This window comes from Amblyomma americanum, chromosome 1 (genome assembly GCF_052857255.1).
Source record: "Amblyomma americanum isolate KBUSLIRL-KWMA chromosome 1, ASM5285725v1, whole genome shotgun sequence".
Lineage (NCBI taxonomy): Eukaryota > Metazoa > Arthropoda > Arachnida > Ixodida > Ixodidae > Amblyomma > Amblyomma americanum.
The window spans coordinates 436895481-436915615 of NC_135497.1; the positions used below are offsets into that span (position 1 = coordinate 436895481).

The following is a 20135-nucleotide window of genomic DNA, read 5'->3' on the forward strand; positions in this document are numbered from 1 at the left end:
AAGCTTAAACGTTTCAAATGTTTTTTGGGGCTGGCAATCAACATGTGTGTCGGAGATGCTAGACGTTTCTTTTTTGTCTAACTCATATTTACACGCTGATAATCTTTACGACAGAATTCGCTTCAGAAAATTGTTGTTTATTGCACTACTTGTAAAAGAGTGAAAAAATGTTTGTTGTGGATGCATAGGCAAATAAAATGCGTGTCCTTTGTCGAATGCGACTCTTTGATATGCAGCCTTCGCGTCTGCACCGTTGGCGGTTTGGCGGCCTGATATGCTAGGGCCACTGATTGCACCGAGCATGCCGCATTCTTTTGTCGGCAGGCCCTCAGTATTGTGAGGGTTCTTTTGGATCAGCTGTGGGCTTTTCTTTTTAGGTCGGCTGCGCTTCCTTGGATGTGCTTTATTGCAGGCCACTATTCTAATAGCAATACCAGTTCGTAAGGTGAAACTAAACTTTAGAAAGTTCCTTTCCGACAGGAAGGTTTTCAAACCCTTCCTGTAGTGTAATTCGGCGTGGAAGAAGACCAGGAGGCGTGCATGTATATAATGAGAGCCGAGCATATATTTACAGCATACATACAGGGTGTTTCAGCTAAGACTAAACAATTTTTTAAAAAAAGGTTTTTTGAGTTTGAAGTGCGCTTTTTGCGGCATAGCATTGTCAGTGGTGTAGCACATCAGTATAGAGCTAAGACGTGCTAACAAGCAGGATGGATAACAAATATTGAATAGTTAAATTTTTAATTATTTCTGTTAGGCTCCTTAATTATTGAAACGCGTGTAGCCCACTGTAAGTAATACGTATATAAGTTTTTTTTAATTTCGAAAACACAGTTACCCTACGCACTCTGGCCCCAACAAATTTTGGCTTTTTAGATGAGTTACGTGCACTAGAGGGGTTGCAAAGCCGAAAGTTGGGCGAGGTCGATAATGATCATGATGAAAAAATAGCGCAAAAAGAACACAAGGGACGGCAAGAGAAAGCTTTGTCTGCGTCGTTCCCTTTTCGTCCCTCGAGTTCCTTTTGTGCTATTTTTTTTTCAGTATGGAGGGGTCGCTTTCCCGGCAAGCTTCTTGAAATCGCATGTATTTTGGTGCGCTGTAGCCAAAGTTTGTTGGGCCACAGCACCAACGCTAACCGCGTTTTCGAAATTTTAGAAACTGACATGGATATTATTTAGCCTGTGCTATACGCTTCTCAATAATTAAGGAGCCTAAAAGTAGCAGTTAAGAAGTTAACTACTCAATATTAACCAGCCTGCTAGTTAGCACGTCTGAGGTGTCTGCCGATGGCAAAGCTGTGCCGAAAAAAGCGGTGTTCTAACTCAAAAAACGTATTTTCAAAAATTGTGTTAAGTCTTAGGTGAGACACCCGGTATACAGATAGTAAAACTGGAGAAGAACAAATGAATTTGCTAAAAGAACGAACTTTCTGTTAATTTACTCATCGACTTAAGTGGTTGGAGCCTCAGTGGAACCGCCTTACATGCTAAGCATGAAGTCCCAGCTCAGACTGGACTGAAATACCATTCGTTCACTTGCGTTTTTAAACCCTTCAGTAACAAAGAAATAGAGGTGGTCATCCGTGGCCTGCCGCAAGCATCAATTCTTCAATAAAAAATGCCATGCGAGGTTTGAACTACCCCATGGGTTGGGCTCAGCGTCGAACCCAGAGTTCCGCTAACAACACATACCAAATAAAAAAACTTTACACTCTCTCCGTAAAGAGTATCGGCACCCTCTCTCGTCGGGGCTATCTTCCCACTTTCCTCCCCTCCCGCACACTGCCGCCCCCCTCTCCGCTCGCGTTGCTAATCAAATTTTTGGCACTGATGCGCTCCCACCCGTCATTAGTAAGTGTCGTCCGTCAACACAAAAGAGAAAGGGAAATGGCCACGAAGCCGCTAAACCAAAAAGGGCAGGGTGCTCGGCGGACAAGAATACGAACAGACTTGGTTCCCACACATTGACAGAGAAATTCGTGCAATTGCTTTTTCGGGCGCTCTTTACCGTCTCGGCAAACAAGATAAGGAACGGTCCTGTTTTCTCACGCATTGGTTCAGTATGTCAAAGAGGCGCCGTAATTGCTTTAACAGGTGTTCGTCACCGCCATCCCTAAAAGACGCCTTTGTTAAGCCACGCGGCAGTGTGGGTAGCAGCGGGACATCGGGCGCCTTTCTGACGTTGGCCTACGGCGTAAGGGGGTCCTGTCCCGTGAAGACGGCGGTGGTGGGTCAGCAGACCCTTTTCAATTCCCCTCTGCACTGTAGCTGCGGGGGCTTTCGTTTACAATGTAAAGCTGGTTCCGCGGGTGAAGGCGTCTTGCAAATGGACGCGGCTGGAAATAAGCCGCGGCAGTTGCTCTTGGCGTGTCACAGGCACTAGAGTCAATTGTTATATCCAACGCGGCATGTTCCTCATTCTTGTGCGCAAGGTTAAAGGGACAGAAAAAAAAATTAGCTTTTCAACGCCCTGCATGAACCTTTTGGATTCTACAATCGCTTAAGTGCTTTCAGTGTCGACGTGAGGTTTTGTACCTTCACTCGACCATCGAAATGCGCCAACTCACCTATGCCCGCGATGGTTGAAGCTATACTGACAATAGTATTATATGACAACAAACAATAAGGTCTTCATTTTCACACTCTCGTGACAGCTTCCTCCTCCTCTATTATTCAGCTTTTTTTCGTCGTTATTGGACAAATGCAAGGAATTCGCTCTCATTGTGCAACTTGCAAGATTTCCCATGCTTTTCATTATAGGAAAAGTCGCCGTCAGAAACATCTGCATTGGCGATCTACACAAACAACGCTTTAGAGCTCAAATCATCTAAGTTTCTTCCTTCAGATGCACGATTTTGAAGAACTACAGTCGTTAAGCGCATGTATACTATGTGGGAACTGCCCCGCAGCCTTCCCTTGCGGTTTGATTTCCTGCGGTGCACCCTCCCATGGCTCCGCCTCAGGAGGGGCGCGCCACGTGACTTTCCCTGGTTAGTTACCTTTACTAACAAGGGAGGGCGTCACGGACGGCGTGATTGCTGCGCGGGCGAGAGAGCGCACTCTCTGGGGCAGGGGAACGTCGTCGAGAGCGGCTGTATCGCCCGCGTCGCTCCGCTCTCCGCCCGCGGGCCGAAGCCTCGTGGTGAGGACCGTCGGGCTTCGGAGCCTCCCCTGCACCTAGCGTGGGTGAACGTTCGCACGTAACCTCGCTGGTGAGTCGGACGACCTCAATTCTTCAGCGTATTTTGTTGCTAGCTTGCGGTATTATTGATGTAGCAATAAATGCCTGTTTGTGTCAGCCAATGTGTCGTTCCTTTTTCTGAGAGGAAGGCCCGCCGTGATCGGCGTGCGCTCGGTAGCGTATGCGATCACGGGGTGGGGTCTGGAGGCTTTGAACAGTGTCACTCGCGATTAAATGGGGGACACGTATTTATATGTCCTATTAAAACTTCACAACTACAAAATAACCTGAAGATAAACGGCGCATCAGGGCAACAAAACGACACTTGCAGCTTTTTGGCACTAAGGCGCCATGAACACATTTGTGAACGCAAAACTTTAAATGTCAGTCGCAGAACATTTTCTTTGAAATACACTTAGGTGTATGCGCGAGAAAGGGCGTTACAGACATGACAGGCACGGTCTACATGTTTAGGGCGTGTAGTTAAAACGAGGAAGTTCATCTTTCACACAAAAGTATAAATAGGTTTAGGTGGCATCAGCAAACATGGACGCAGTGCATGAAGGGGATGTGGAATCTCACAGGCTTCACATCTGCGATGGCATTCTTATGTTTCACCTTACTCGGTCAAGTTTGCGTTTAGCCGATTTCTAAACACTGCAATAAGTTTATTCTATCTCAATAAATCAGTAGCTTCGTCGCAGGAGGTATTACTCGAATTGAACACATAACATTTGTGTTGTTTGTTAAAATAAAATGCTTTGGTGATTTGTTATTGGTCATTGTAGTACAAAAGTTTTTAACCATTAACTTCGACCACACTTTGAACCCGAATCAACAAAGCATTCATGCCGACCGTCGAAATTTCATACATAATCTGAATTGGCACAGAGAAAAAGAACAAGTACTAACTATCGAGCAACTATACATCAGCCAGGAGGCGCTTGTCGCTTTTTCTTTTATTAATGCACAAGCAAAAACATCATACGCACTGAAAATGCTCCAGTAGTTGTCTGAGCATGGCAGCCAATTTAAGTGTTCGCTTTCCGGATCTTTCAACAAACTGACGTTTATTATACAGGCAAGCTTGGTTTTATTTACCAATTTAAAAATTGCGGCCTACGACATTCTCCTTTAGATCATTTTCTTCTGGAAAGCTCTGTCTACTGATAAAGCGATTGCTGTCATATTGTCATATTGATTGATTACTTACAGCTGCCCTTCGCACAGAAGTTTTTGCAGAGTTTAGTAAAGCTGAATTGTGAGCTGAATGAGAAATCAGTTTCTTTTCGTAACCGAGTGGTGTTACTACTAGGGCGGCAAGTAAATTGGGCGGAACCCCTCTTAGCGAAACGTTTATGGATGTAGTACACTTACAAGTGTTAGATCTGATGCGAACACAAAGCCACCCTACGATCGTTTAAGAATTCCTGCGACATCCTTCCACAGTCCCACACGCGATTCATAGTACTAAAGCAGCATAACAAATAAGGATGCTTATGTCGAAGAACGTGCCTCATTAAATCTACGAACGAATAAGCAAGACACACTAAGAAATGACATTTGAATCGCACCTTAAACTCGAAATAATTATGGGCAGCAATAACCAACTGCTCTTCAGGAAGTGTGTGAATTTTTGTTCGTTAGGGCTTGCTGTTTGTTACCGATGAAGTTATTGTCACTGCAGTTCAACCAGTTTGTAGAAGGATGTAGAAGCCAGTCAAGCCTCCAGAAGGCTTTTTTTTTGCCTGGTATCCTCAGCACTGAGTTTGTATTTCTTAATGTTGACAATAAAATATCTTAGTTAATTTTAAGCACTTTCTGCTTAAATCTCACGAAAGCATATAACTAGGCGGGCTTGAGAAAAGTGGCTTCCATCCGTTTTCTTCTTTCAACATCTGAAGCAATCATGGCTCTCCAAAACACTGGCGCAAGGATTTTTCGAGGTCATCGGTGTTGGCAAGTCTTCTTTACTGGAAGAGAGGGAGAACTTGATACTGTTCAGCGAAAGTGTATAGGTTTTACTGGGGCACGTGGTATCATGAATCAGAGGTTGCTAACTCAGAAGGCTTTCAGGTGTCATCAGATAGCTAATTACTCTCACACAGCCACCACGGCGAGAGCAACTAGCCCTAGACACCGGCTTAGTAAGCCGTTTCGGTGCAACTCTGCAGCTCGAAGAGTACAAGGCGAAGAAATAAGTACGGATTGCACGCAAATACCTTATTATTTTTCTTGCGCCTCTTCGATGTGCCATTTTCAGTTATGAGCGTAAACTGGGGCAATGATTTTTTTTGCAGTGATTTTGCAGATCATATGGGTCATAGTTTTCTACACTACGTGGCAGGAAACATGAATTATCGTTTTCGAAGCAGGAACTTGAAAGAAGAGAGGGAGAAAGCTCACTCCACTGCAGAATGTTTACGACGACGACTTCGTGCGGACAGCTGCGGACGTTTGATGCTCTTTATAGGCTTAGGCGCCCTTCCCCTCCCAGCTCTAAGACCGTACATACAGTTGCAGCTTTCTCACGTATATAAGAGATTTTCGAAACAAAGTTAGCCCCATTTATACTTTTTTCCTTACACTCGACTCTTGCCCCTCCTTTCCTGGGCGAAGGGCATACTTGTGAAGGGTATGACAACCATTCATCCTAGGTAATAAAAGAGATATTGGAAACCCAAAAAAATATAGGCAGATAAGGTCGCACCCAGAGCGCCAAGATGCTTGTGCGCCCTGGACAGTCCCAAAAACACAATTGGGCAGTGCATAAATGTCGTTCTCTGCAGTCCTGTGTCCGCTACCGTCGCGTGCTACAGTGCAGTGTCTTTGGCCGACGTGTGCCCCCCCCCCCCCGTGCTTCAATCGCTGTCAGTAGACCACACCTCAACCAAGACCGGCCAGTGCTCCTTGTTGGTCAAATATTTTGGGGAATCCCTCAAGGTGTAGTTTATTTGTAATAAGCGAGTAATTACTCACTGGCATCCACCTACCTATAAGGCCACAAAGGAAACCTGTACAGCTTTCCTTTGTGGCCGTAAGGTTGCGCTTGGGTGGATGCCAGTGAGCAATTAATGCCTTATTCCAGTGCTCCTAGTGCGGTCAAGCCTCCTACCCGCGTCCGTCCATCGCAGTGTAGTGCTACAATTGTGTGATGTCGTGTAGTGACGTGGTGAATCACCTCTCCGGTCATCACTACCTACAGTCCTCTTCATAAGAAGGCCTACCTGCTAAGCTCCCAAGTGACCCGCCTGGTGTGCTCTGTGCTCCCGTTCGGACCCCCTTTTCTCCTTCCACCCACATCCCCTTTCCCTGGCTCTGAGCAGTGATCCCCGCAGAGGGTAGCAGACGAGAGAGCCATACTCCCCAAAACGAAGCGACCTTGGACGGGAGCGCCGGCGGTGGTAGCGCACTTGGCGCAGGGCTACACACCTGCGCCAATGTGTGTGCTTGAAAAGCCTCCGCATGCATGGTCGCTTTTTGTTTTTTAAGCCCGGCATCGTAGTGAACTTGGCGCGCCTTTGCAAATGACGTTTTAATGTTGGCTCAAGTCCAGGTCAGCGCCTATTGCTGACGGCACACTTCAAATGCTCGCGAGGCATATCGGCATCCAGGACTGTGGTTGATAACATCGATTCACAGAAAGTACTGAGCCGCCATTTTTATCTGATGCCGATTACAAATGGGTGTTGCCGGCGTAGTTTTATTTTCGTATCTGCTTCTAACGCCCATGTGAATTTTAGGCGATCTTTTTCCGGAAAAAAGATGGGCGTTGGAATCTAGTAAATATTGCCACAGTACCAAGCAATCCAGTGGCGCCATACCGCGGCCGAACTGTTTTAGATGGGACTTGCCATGCCTTGCGCACTCGAGGGGCTAGAGGTTTTGTCTTCTTCCTCGCTCGAGCTCCCTGCTGTCTTGCACTCCCAACACGTCTAATTAAACCTGGTTTGAGTGCTTCGACCGTTTATCGGTGACATATTTGGTGGAGCACCTGGGTAGCGTCCCATGTACTCTGACTACGAGGACACTCTTGACGCCTGTTCTCCACGCGTGGACTCAAAACCCGTCCACAAGGCGAGCCGCCGTCTGCGGGGCCTACAACCGGAGTTCGGCCAACTGACAGCGCCGGTGAGGGAAATGACATCCACCGCGGCTAGCCAGACAACTCAGCATTCCGGGAGCGCCCCGCCATTCGTTCTTCACGCGCCTCGGTCGCCGCCACCGTTCCACGGGGACAGGTTCGAGGCCGGCGAAGACTCGTTGGCCAGCTTTGACCGACTGCCGGGTTTCAATGAGTGGGACGGCGAGCGCAAGCTGCACAACGTCTACTTTGCGCTGCAGGACTCGGCCAAAACCTGGTTTGAGAACTACGAAGCTTCCTTTGCCACCTGGGAGGCTTTTCGTCGAGAGCAGCTAGCGACATTTATCAGCAGCGAAAGAAAAGAGAAGGCTGAAATCGCCCTGCGCTCAAGATCACAGCAGCCGAATGAGAGCGTCTCGATGTTCATAGAGGACATGACGCGACTTTTCAATCGGGCCGACCCTGCTATGCCCGAAGCCCAGAAGGTACGCCACTTAATGCGTGGCGTAAAAGAGCAGCTATTTGCCGGACTGGTCCGTGACCCGCCACGAACAGTATCCGACTTCACCAAGGAGACAATGGGTATCGAGCGCACTCTGCAGGAACGGGGCGCCCACTACGGACGTCAGCCTACTGTAGCAACCGCTTCCCAGTACACGCCTACGTCGCTGCCCGCCGAGGAGCTTCGGGAGCTTGTAAGAAGCATTGTACGCGAGGAACTGGCGAAACTTCGCTTTGAAGCTCTACAGGTCAGCGCCGCTGCCGTAACGGATGTGGTCCGCGGAGAAGTCCGACGAGTTGTGCAGCCACCCCCAGCTCCACACCCGGCGCCCTCCGTTATGACGTACAGCGAGGCGCTATGAAGTCCGGGGCCAGCGACGCGAGCTTTTTCCCCCGTTGCTCATGTGTCATACCTGCAGGAGCCAGTCGCAACTGTACTCTCCGCGCCGTAGGAGTTCAGGCCACCCGTGAGCAAAGCGCACGTTTGGCGTACGCCAAACAATCGGCCGCTCTGTTACCACTGTGGGGAGCCCGGCCACATCCTCCGCCACTGCCCCTACCACAGAATGGGTTTAAGGGGGTTTTCACTTGACGCACCTCGACTACACTACGGTGAAAGACCACGGGATATCGAACAGTACTTGGCTGATAACGTGCAATCATCGACCTCGCAGCGACGCCAGTCCCGATCGCCATCCCCAAGGCGGTTCTCTTCACCCGGCCGCCCGTCATCCTCTGGCCAGTTCAGAAGCACGTCCCCACGTCGGGAAAACTGAAGACAATGTCCTCCTGGGGTAGGGCTGCCGCTACAGGACCGAGTCAAGAGCCTCCACCCGACGATTCGCTGCGACGCTCCGACCAACGACGACCTCACCCGACGACCTCTACGACGCGCTGCGACCGACTGGCCTCCGCCGAAATACCGGTATCCGCCGACAACCACGACGTTACAACACTCGTGGATACCGGCGCTGATTTTTCTGTAATGAGCAGCCGGTTAGTCAAGGCCTTGAGGAAGGTTCTGACCCTTTGGTCTGGGCCGCAGATCCGGACAGCTGGTGGCCACGAGGTAACTCCGATCGGTGTCTGCACTTCGCGAATCCAGATCCGCGGTGTTACTTTCGCTGGTTGCTTTGCTGTGTTACCCGAGTGCTCCAAAGACCTCATACTCGGTTTGGATTTCCTTCAGGAGTACGGTGCCGTTATCAACCTCCAGGAGCTAATACTGTCGTTTTCCACCCAAGGCCCTGTCGACGACGATAGCGAGCCACGCAGGGCTAAGTTATGCGTCTGTGGCGACCGGGTATTGATCCCGTCCAGAGCATGTTTGTTACGTCGAGTGTGAGAGCAGCCCCAGCACTCGTGGCATCGCAGAAACCAACATCTCATTGCTCCTGGGTCAGCAATTCTGTGTATCTCGCGGAATTATTGAATTGAATAGTGGGCGAACCGAACTTTTAGTGACCAATTTTGGTTCTGAACCCCAGTGTTTGCCTGGCAGAACAGCTATAGCGTATTTCGAAGAACTTAGCGAATTTTCGGGACAGCACGCGCTGTCCGAAATCCCGGCATCAGTGGAGGCACCGACCACTCCCATAAACGCCGACGTGAACCCGAACCTCCCGTCTAATCAGAAACTCTGCCTCGAGAGCATTATCGAATCTTTCAGCGACTGTTTTGCCTCGACCTCCGAGGTTGGGCAGACTCCGCTCATAAAGCACCGCATTATAGTTGACGCAAACCAGCGACCATTATGCCAGCCGCCTTATCGGATCTCTTCGAAGGAACGGGGTGCCATTCGCCGGCAAGTTCAAGAAATGCTCCAAGACAACGTGATACAACCGTCGATGAGCCCGTGGGCATCGCCTGTTGTTCTAGTGGCGAAGAAAGATGGAACCCTACGGTTCTGTGTTGATTACAGGCGTCTAAACAAAGTCACCAAAAAAAGACGTTTATCCTCTGCCACGCATTCATGACTCCCTGGACCTGGACGAACGCGACCGGGAAAAGACCGCCTTTATTACGCTGGATGGTCTGTACGAATTCCGGGTGCTTCCTTTCGGCCTGTGCTCGGCTCCTGCTACCTTTCAGCGGATGGTGGACACCGTGCTTGCCAATCTAAAATGGCAGTCCTGCCTAGTGTACATAGATGACGTAGTCATCTTCTCCGCCACGTTCGAAGAGCGCCTGAGGCGCCTGCGCGCTGTGTTCGCAGCAATTCGTTCGGCCAGTCTTTCCCTCAAGCCCGAAAAGTGTCACTTCGCCTTCCAGGAGTTGAAGTTTCTCGGCCACATCGTTAGCGCTAAAGGAGTCAGCCCTGACCCCGATAAGACAGCCGCCTTCGCTGCTTTTCCCGTGCCAACAGATAAGCGCAGTGCGCGCCGCTTTCTGGGTCTCTGCGCCTATTATTGGCGTTTTGTGCCGAACTTCTCCCAGATCGCTGAGCCCCTCACCCGCCTCACTAAAGATGCCGAACCGTTCCTCTGGGGCCAGGAGCAACAGCAGGCCTTCGAAGACCTCCGCACTCGTCTCCAGAGAACGCCCATGCTTGGCCACTTCGATGAGTCCGCCGCCACTGAACTGCACACCGACGCCAGCAACTTCGGCCTCGGTGCGGTCCTTGTGCAGTGGCAGGATGGTATCCAACGTGTCATCGCATACGGAAGCCGCACTTTGTAACGCTCGGAGGCGAAGTATGCCACAACTGAAAAAGAATGCTTGGCATCACAGATTAGACGACTGTCTGATTCTGGGTATCCTGGGCCACTAATTGTTTCTGTGGCTGAAGGCCTGCCCCAAAAAATGAAAAAAGCACGATTGTTCAACAAGCAGGAAGGTACCAATGAACAGCGGGATCGCAAGAAAGTAGCTGTCATCCCTTATATTTATCATACATCCCACAACCTAAAGACAACAGGAAAACGAGCAGGCGTTGAAGTTGTATTTTCAGCACCCGTAAAACTGTCTATGCTTTTCAAAAATACCAATCCGTGCGGTATCCAGGAGAAAAAAAGATGTGTAATGGACCATCAGAAACGATTTGTCACTTGTGAGGAGGGTGTAGTCTATCGCATACCGTTGTCTTGCGGCCATAAGTATATTGGGCAAACAGGGAGATGTGTGAATAGCAGGTTATAAGAACATGACTATAATGTTAATGAAAACAAATCGGACCACCTAAGCCAACACTCGTCAGTGCAAGGTCGAGTCTGAGAAACGGACAGTCCAAATTCGTGCATGCCACTTTTTAAGAAGAGCCAAATCATAACCCGCCACAATGATAAGATTGTTCGAGAGATTATTGAGGCTCGTAGTATTTCGCGTGCAGGTAATAAGTGTGTGAGCGTGGCATAAGTGGCACTGTCAGCGAAAGAGCTCTTCTATCTAGATCGATGGCAACCAGCGAAAGGCTGACTTATCAATATTTTTTTGTTTTTCGTTTCTAGTTGTGGCTCATGTATTTATAGGTAGCTACCGCAAGAAATAAACAGTTGATAGCGCTCGTGTCGTTCTGTGTCTCTCCTTTGTGTCCTGTTTTGTTACGCGCTGCTCTATTTTCATGGATCACCAACTCGCCCAACAAGCAACACTTCTGAAAAAGTATGCCTGGCAATTCTGTGGGCAGTGACCAAATTTCGACCGTATTTATACGGCCACCCTTTTAGAGTCGTCAGTGACCACCACTCGCTTTGTTGGCTGGCGAACCTCATAGATCCGTCAGGGCGGCTTGCACGCTGGAGCCTTCGCCTTCGAGAGTTCGATGTCACAATCCTGTATAAGTCCGGCAGGAAGCACAGTGACGCCGACTGTCTGTCTCGTGCTCCTATCGAGGACAACCGAGCTGATCCCAACGACGATTCTGGTTTTCTCGGTGCTATCTCCACGTCCGTCCTCACTCAACACCAAAGAGACGGCAGTGAACTACGGCCTCTCATGAGTATCTTGAAGGAAGCGCTGCGTCGCCCCCACGAATCTTCTCACGTGGACTGTCATCATTCTGTTTGCGCAATGGCGTTCTGTATAAGAAAAACTACAACCCGACGGAAGCTGCCTATCTGGTCGTCGTACCTGCGGCCTTGCGCGACGAAGTCCTGCAGGCGTGCCATGATGGCCCATCTTCTGATCACCTGGGTTTTTCCCGCACTTTGGCGTGGATACGCCAAAAGTGCTACTGCCCCAGGGTTTCTGCAATTGTCCAGCGTTACGTCAGAACTTGCCGCGAGTGCCAACGTCGCAAGACGCCGCCACCTAAGCCAGCCGGACTACTGCAGCCTATTTCTCCGCTACAAGTCCCCTTCCATAAAGTCGGCATGGACTTACTCGGCCCATTTCCGGAGTCCTCGCTGGGTAACCGCTACATTGTGGTCGCCACCAACTACCTCAGCCGGTACTGTGAAACTAAAGCCCTCCCTCGTGGTACCGCTGACAAAATTTCGAACTTTTTCGTTAAGAATGTTGTGCTTCGTCACAGTGCACCCATCATCGTTGTTACTGACAGGAGAACGGCGTTCACCTCGGCCCTTACGCAGGAGGTTATGCAACTTAGCGGCACAAGTAACCGCAAAACAACAGCTTACCACCCTCAAACGAACGGACTAACCGAACGTCTCAGCAAGACGATCGCCGACGTGATTTCCATGTATGTCGACGAAGACCACCGCAACTGGGACGCCATACTCCCTTACGTCACATTTGCCTATAACACTGCTCTACAAGAAACGACACGCTTCACTCCATTTCGTTTAGTGCATGGTCGTGAAGCCACAACCATGCTGGACGCCATCTTGCTTCCGACTAGTAGTACCTCATCTGTTATGGGTGCTGCCCAATTCGTTCGTCACGCCGAGGCCGCCCGCTAACTCACCCGACAGCGCATCCGGCACCAGCAAGCCCTCGACGCTCGCCGCTATAACCTCCGCCACCGAGCTGTTAGTTACCAGCCCGGCGAACAAGTCTGGGTTTGGAGCCTAATCCGCATGCGTGGGAGCTAAAAAAAGCTTCTGCGCCGATATTTTGGCCCCTACGAGGTACTCCGCAAAGCCAGTGAAGTGAACTATGAAGTTGTCCCCCAGGGAACAGTTCGCTCCTCTAGACGGCCGACCCCCGAAGTCGTCTATGTCGCACGGATGAAGCCGTATTACGCCCGCTAGCGCTTCAGGCGTGTCCGGAACATTTTCCGTCCCGTGCCTTCCTGCTTCTCATTGTTGCGGCACCGAGTCGTTCCCTTTCAGAGAGGGGGAGTAATGCTACAGTACCAAGCAATCCAGTGGCGCCATACCACGGCCGAACTGTTTTAGATGGGACTTGACATGCCTTGCGCACTCGAGTTTTGTCTTCTTCCTCGCTCGAACTCCCTGCTGTCTTGCACTCCCATCACGTCTAATTAAACCTGGTTTGAGTGCTTCGACCGTTTATCGGTGACAATATGGTATGTTAAATTCAATACGTTATTTACATGTTGCAGCTAGAATCTCAAGAACTGTGTCAGTTGTAACTAGCCCCTTATACATATGTCATACGCTAGAAAAAGATTTGATTCAGTTGAAACACCAAATATTATGCAGGCATTCCGCAACCATGGCGTGAGAGAAGCATATGTAAGGGTCCTAAAAAACAATCCACGGCAGTGCAAAGCGACAGCAGTCCTCTAAAGGGAAATATACCACTCAGAGAGGGTGTAGGCAAGGAAACACAATCTTTACGCTGCTGTTCGTCGCATGTTTACAAGAAGCGTTCAAAGGGTTAGAGTTGATTTAACTGGGGATAGAAGTTCATTGAGGATAATCTGGATCTGAGCTAGTTGTTTCATACTGGAGAAAGAGGTAGCTGCTTCAACGAGCGCGCGAAGCATCACGCAAGATTCGACAGCAACGCCTCGGGGGGACATTTGGCCCCCCACTGCAAGCATTGCGAGGTCACCAGATGTGTCCCGCTGCTGCGCGAGTCCATCTTGGCGAAAAAGAGCGAACAGTTAACACGTGAAGTACTGGAAGCTGTTGCGATCAACTACAACAGAGAATCCTGCATCAGTTCCGCATCCGTAGCCCTCACCGGTTTAACGCTCCACTTTATGACACAGGATGGTTCTTCTAGGGCCTCAGTCTTAAATGTTTTTATTGTGTTCTCATTTCTTCACCGTTTTTAGTCATGTGTTTTCTTACCTTGGTTTTAGTTTTTTTATCACTTCTGTCATTTAATCTGGGTGGGAGCTTAATACCTCCCGTTTATTACACGTGTTTTTTCTTAGTTACTTCGCTTTTATCCGGTGACATTGACCACTTCTGTTTCATCACGACTGCGCAGTGCTTTTATTTTCCTGTCTCCGTCCCTTTACCTCCATTTTGATGCTTATATGTTCTTCTGTGCGCCCAAATAAAGATCAGTTGTTAGTCAGCCTCGTGTCGTGTTGTGTCTCTTTGCTGTGTGCTCTCCTTCGTTGGCTGCTGGTGTAGGTGCAGGTTAATGGAGAACTACTGAGCAACGTCCGATTTGGGGATTGATGACACTGCCCTGTTAAGAGCCCGAGAAGAAGAGCTGCGCGGCAAGACTGAGAAGAATAAACACTATGAGGGAAAGGTGTGACTAAGAATTATGACGATGAAAACTAGCGTTATGTGCAGCGGTCTGCGAGGCGGCCAACAGTTTACGGAGGATTGGAAGTGGTAAAGCAATATGAGTGTATACTAGGTAGTGACCGCCGATCCGAACAACGTATTTCAAGAAACTAGGAGACTAAAAATGGGGTCGAGCACATTAAGCAGGTACTCTCAGCTCAAGAATAACATATTTAGCCGGTACTCAGTGGTCAAGAATAGCAGCTTTGTAATACCAAGAAGAGTGTGCATAATAGATTTATTTACAGCACTGAACTATAGGCCAGAAACTTAAAAAATGAAGGAAAGGATAGATATCAGAGAGTGAACAACACCGCGGGCTATTGCAAGGAAACTGTTCGCTCCAACGTTAAGAGACAGGATGAGAGCAGAATGGGCCAGGCAGTTAATGAGAGGAAATATCGTAGCTGGAATAAAGAGAGCGAACGGAGGAAGAAATTAAATGGAATGAACTTAAAAGAGGAAATGGAAATAGGAAGAGTCATTATCTTGGTCAGTTGGTGAATACTTAAAATATAGTGATACAGGCCAATGACCAGGTGTGTTTGCCTGCCTTCTCTCGTCTTCCGCCTGTTTGACTGGTTTCCTGTTAAGGGGGTTCACCAGTGTGATATTACGGAGCGAATACTTGCACACTTTCGGTAGATCTCGCGCGTGTAAACACGTTGAACTTTATTAGTCTGCGGCAACTATTTGTTCATTTATTAGAGCAAGAAATCTTGCGAACAGATCGAATACCGAAAATTTCATATTTCTAGAAGAAAAGCAAACATTGGATATGATTTTCGTTTTTTTAGGCCTCCTAAAAATATACGAGCCAATGTCTAAATTCTGCCTGCAGCATTGCCTCCATTTTTAACTTCTGGTTCTTGAGAAATGGATGAATAAAGCAATTATTGCATGGGAGGGATGGCACTCGGCCGCTTTTGGGGTCTTAGGAGGAGGAATGGGGCTCCGGAATAGGGGCTCCATCTAGATTTGTGAGGCCTGGGCCCAAACACCTCCTTGTAAATAATAATGTTTACCACCACCCCGCTCCACAAAAGTACCGCGGGTAGAGAAAGTAAGGAAATGTGGAAACGTACAATAAAGTAAATCGGACTAGTGCCGAAATTAAAGTGTAATATAAGAGAGGTTGAAGGAAGAAAGAGAGAACAATATTAAAAAAAGAAAGGAGAATCTATCATCAAGCGTCCCCGCAGCCAAGAGAAAGGCCAGCACAACGAGCGGCATTTATTTCTTTTCATTCGTTTTCTTTCCTTGCGCTCCTGTCATCTTCTTTGGTTGAGCTTGTCAGGTCAGGACCGGGCTTGACCTTCCTCGCCAAGGACTGGGTTTCCTTCAGCTGGTGTGGCCTCCCGTGAACCTCATGAGCTGGGCTTATCATGTTTTTAGGTTTTCTTTTTTCTTCTCTTCCCCCCTTTTTTGATTTTTGCTTTTCTGTGTTGGTGTTTGGTGGATGTGTCGATGAGTGTTATGTAGAATGGTGATATTCGGAGGTCGTGGGTTCGGTTCCCATCGGCGGCATGGTTGTTTTTTCTGCTGCTTTATAAGTAATTTTCTTGAAACTAATTGATTGGCACTACAAATTAAAAAAAAATTAGAAACATTCCCCAATGCACCTTGGCTTCGGTGACTGTTGGGTTCTTTAATATGTTTGTCAAACGAGCCCCTCATTTCATATGCCTTCTCTGCTATATATATATATATATATATATATATATATATATATATATATATATATATATATATATATATATATATATATATATATATAAACTGTCCGCGTAGCGAGCTTCGCAGGATTCGTGCGCTAGTTTTTCCAACAAGCTGAATGTGTTCTTCTCCCCGCGGTGCGACTGTTGCTGTCCTTGTGCTCGCTGCTGTGCGGGCAGCCATTAGAGGGGCTCACACCCCGACATTTGGCAGAGACGTTCTCTCTCTGGCTCTTTGTGAACAAGTTGTGCGGCCCCCTCCCCGGCCTTCTTCGAATGCATAGTTAAAGTAAAACGCAGTAAACTGTGAGACGCACGCTTAGCTGGCTGCAGGGGGACCAGGTCTTCCAAAGCCGCGTCCGAGTCACCAGAGCGGGCGCACGGACCCCCCGTGGTTTCCAGGAGAGTCGCGCGAAGTGATTGCCTCGGGCAGCACACTTCCCGGCGGACCAGATGCGCCGGAGACGAGCCCCAAGTGCTCAGAGCGCGGACGGCATGTCACGTGGTGCACCGACTGGGAGGTTTGCGTTCCCTGTGTTTCGGACGTCGTTTTGTGTGTTTGTATCTGTGTGCCAAGCGGAAATGCACGCGTCTTCGTGGAATTTGCGCGGTGCTCTCAAGAAAACAACCTCGTGGGCACCGGCGTGCTATGGGCTGCTTCCGTTTTAAAGAAATCCTTCTCATTCGCTTCGACAACAGCATTTCCGATTGGTTACTAAAAGTGTCCCCAGCATCCTGGGCAAACGTATTTAAGAGGGGGGTATTGGCGCGAAGAAGGGGAGAGGAATGGCTGCGGTCCTGCTGCTCGGGACCTCTGCTCGGAAGATGTTGCGCGCCCCTTGGTATGACTGACTGCGTTATTCAGTTTGTTCAGTTTAAATGATGTTTTGGACCCATTTTAAATAAATCAAGTTAATTCATGCTACCCATCGACACCTCCTAGTCAACTTCTTCGAGGCGGCGGAGCCACCGTTCCGTCCCGACGTACGCTTTGTTACAATATATATATATATATATATATATATATATATATATATATATATATATATATATATATATATATATATATATATATATATATATATATATATATATATATATATACACTCATGCAGGAAGCCTACAGTCACCAAAGCCAAAGTGCATGGGGGAATGGTATTTATTTTTTTTTTAATTTGTGGTGCTCAAAGATGGGTGAATAATACTTGAATTAATTTGCTACTTACAGGTAATTAATTATAAAGCAGCAGAAAAACAACCATCCCGCCGGTGGTGGGATCCGAACCCACGACCTCCGAATTTCGCATTCGGTAGAGCACCGCACATATATAGCTCCGTATATATATATATATATATATATATATATATATATATATATATATATATATATATATATATATATATATATATATACATATCGTATTGGGCATGGATTCCAATCCGCCAGTTCACTAGTGTAAGTAGTACAGCATGACGACAAACGCGACTGTTCGTTTTAAAGGTTTTTTGGGCCAACAGTTTCGGGAATGGTATTCCCTTCGTCAGGGCAGGCTTACAATGAAACAGTTTTGTCAGTCTAAGGACACCGAGCAAGCGAGGAGGTATAATCTCCGCCTTCAAAGCACACTTGAGAGTGAAGGCAAGGGGCAGTATAATGGACCGCGCACCAGCACTCACAGGGGCCGCGGCTGAACAAAACAGAGAAAAACGCCGAGAAAAACGGGGAGGTGGAAATAGTAAATGAGTAGAAAAGACAACGAATTTTAAGAGGGATAGAAAAGGGAAAGGAGCGTTAAGCACGGCTCTCGGCGCAACGGGAGGCAACAATTTGTCCCCCCCACCGCCGACACTCCCGCAAGACGCTCCCGGGCGCGCGCGGTTTTCTCGTATCAGGTATCCTAAGACGCTTGCTTGGGACGCGCTCGAGAGACACTTGTTGCGCGCCGCAACGGAAACCTGCGACTGTGTCATATGCGCATTTTTGCTTTATTTGCATTTATTGCATTTTTGCTTTTTTAGGCTCTTCTGTCGGGCTTTTCTACCAGACATCCTGGCGCCCTGCTTTCCAAAATTATACTAGGCCGTTTCAACCCGTGTCCGGCAGTGCGCTTCCCGTGAAAAAGCGACAGCCGTTGGAAAAAAAAGAAAAAGTATAAAAAATATATACTGAGCTTTGCCCGAGCGCGTAATGAGAAGACAGAGAGGAATTTAGGAGAGAAAACGAAAGGGAGAAAGAGGGGAAAAAATATTAACACAAAATCTTCCAAAGAAGAGAAATATTAACACGCACAAAAAAATGAATAGAATGTGCCGCTAAACAAATACGAAATTGTCAATGAAAATGAAAGAGGCGCTGAAGACACAACATAGAATACAATAAATCATAAAACAAAAGTTCAGAAAAAACAGAAAATAATAATAATACATGTGTGCGGAAACTGCGAAAGGTCGGTGGCTCGGTGCTGCGGCGTGGTCCCAGTGGGCTTGGTGATAGGGTTAGAATATAGGTGGCTATTTCGGAAAGAACATGGGTGCTGGCTGTAGGATGGACAAAGAATTTTACTGAGAAAATAAACAGCTAGATTCCCAGCCATTTCAGAGCGTGGTTGAAGTTGTCAAAAACAACATCCGGCGTGTTTTGATTTATAGCACTGTCCAAAGCCTATGACGGGTGATATTTCCTACGTTGTCTCTCTCAAGCAGGTGAGCCTCCCAGGAGTAGCGTTCATGCCATGGGAGAACGTGCCAAACTTCTGAATGAAGTATGACTCCCTTTGTTCCCTGTAATAGGTGCTAAGAAACCCGGACTGGAGAAGGATGACCCGGATGTTTTCGAAACTGTGCAGTGGCAGACGTAGGTGCTTCGAAAGGGGTTAGCTTGAAAGGGGTAAGATGACCCGTGGGCTTTGTGGTTGTCAAAACAGAAGCGAAATGATGTCTTGGTGTGACCAATATACTCTTTCCCACACACCTCAGACTCAAGTTTGTAAGTCACATTGGTTGATTCGCAGTCGAGGTCTTCGCTTATGTGAAACACAAAATGGTCGAACTTGGATATTGCCAGTTTCGTGTTAAAATGTGCTGACAGACAAAATGTGCGGCCCGGATACCTCTTGCGAGAGTGTCGGAAGGGGACAAAGTGTTGCCTACCGTTGCGCCGAGAGCCGTGCTTAACGCGCTTTTCCCTTTTCTGTCGCTCTTCAAATTCGTTGTCTTTTCTACTCCTTTACAGTTTCCCCCTCCCAGTTTTTCCTCTGCGTTTTTCTCTGTATGTTTTGTTCAGCCACGGCCCCTATGAGAGCTGCTGCGCGGTCCATTATACGGCTCCTTGCAATCACTCTCAAGTTTGCTTTGTGGGCGGAGTTTATACATCCTCGCTCGCTCTGTGTCCTTATATTGACAAAACTGTTTCATTGTAAGCCTGCCCTGATGAAGGGAATACCATTCCCGAAGCTGTTGGCACATTAAACCATTAAAACGAACAGTCGCGCTTGTCGTAATGTTGTACGTGCGTGTACGTGTGTGTGTGTGTGTGTGTGTGTGTGTGTGTGTGTGTGTGTGTGTGTGTGTGTGTGTGTGTGTGTGTGTGTGTGTGTGTGTGTGTGTGTGTGTGTGTGCGTGCGTGTGCGTGTGCGTGTACGTGTGTGTGTGTGTGTGTGTGTGTGTGTGTGTGTGTGTGTGTGTGTGTGTGTGTGTGTGTGTGTGTGTGTGTGTGTGTGTGTGTGTGTGTGTGTGTGTGTGTGTGTGTGTGTGTGTGTGTGTGTGTGTGTGTGTGTGTGTGTGTGTGTGTGTGTGTGTGTGTGTGTGTGTGTGTGTGTGTGTGTGTGTGTGTGTGTGTGTGTGTGTGTGTGTGTGTGTGTGTGTGTGTGTGTGTGTGTGTGTGTGTGTGTGTGTGTGTGTGTGTGTGTGTGTGTGTGTGTGTGTGTGTGTGTGTGTGTGTGTGTGTGTGTGTGTGTGTGTGTGTGTGTGTGTGTGTGTGTGTGTGTGTGTGTGTGTGTGTGTGTGTGTGTGTGTGTGTGTGTGTGTGTGTGTGTG

General features: G+C 48.1%; 1 protein-coding gene across 2 annotated transcripts in view; it reads right to left on the bottom strand.

Annotated features, from left to right (window-relative positions):
* LOC144115900 (nose resistant to fluoxetine protein 6-like) overlaps window positions 1–20135 on the bottom strand; it is a 134602-nt gene that overhangs the window by 93930 nt on the left and 20537 nt on the right. The gene's annotated exons all lie outside the window — the stretch shown is intronic.